The sequence below is a fragment of the Penaeus monodon genome, chromosome 30, assembly GCF_015228065.2.
Source record: "Penaeus monodon isolate SGIC_2016 chromosome 30, NSTDA_Pmon_1, whole genome shotgun sequence".
Taxonomy (NCBI): Eukaryota; Metazoa; Arthropoda; class Malacostraca; order Decapoda; family Penaeidae; genus Penaeus; species Penaeus monodon.
Window position 1 is genome coordinate 32,661,585 of NC_051415.1, and position 428 is coordinate 32,662,012.

The following is a 428-nucleotide window of genomic DNA, read 5'->3' on the forward strand; positions in this document are numbered from 1 at the left end:
TCAGGCGGGCACGAGGCTCGGCCAATGTGTGTCAATATTTGCAGTGTACATTTGATCACATGAATGGGCGGTGAGGCTTGGTTCACCACTTGAGCGAATCAATGAACAAAGCAGTCTTGTTCTGGGCTTCGAACGGGTGGGGGGGGGGAGAGGGGGAAGGGGGGAAGGGTAGGGGGAAGGGGGGATAGGGGTGGGGAAGGGGTAGGGGGTGGGGAGGTTAAGGGGGAGGGAGGGAGGGGGGTTATAGGGGGAGGGAGGGAGGGGGTTAAAGGTGAGGGGGGAAGGGGAAGGGAAGGGGAAGGGGGCGAGAGTGGGGGAGGGGTCAAAGGGGGGAGGGGGGAGGGGAGGAAGGGAAGGGAGAGAGAGGGGATTAACATGACTTTCCCGTGTCAGTTCCTTTTCGATGCTGGGTTCTTGTGAAATCTCAT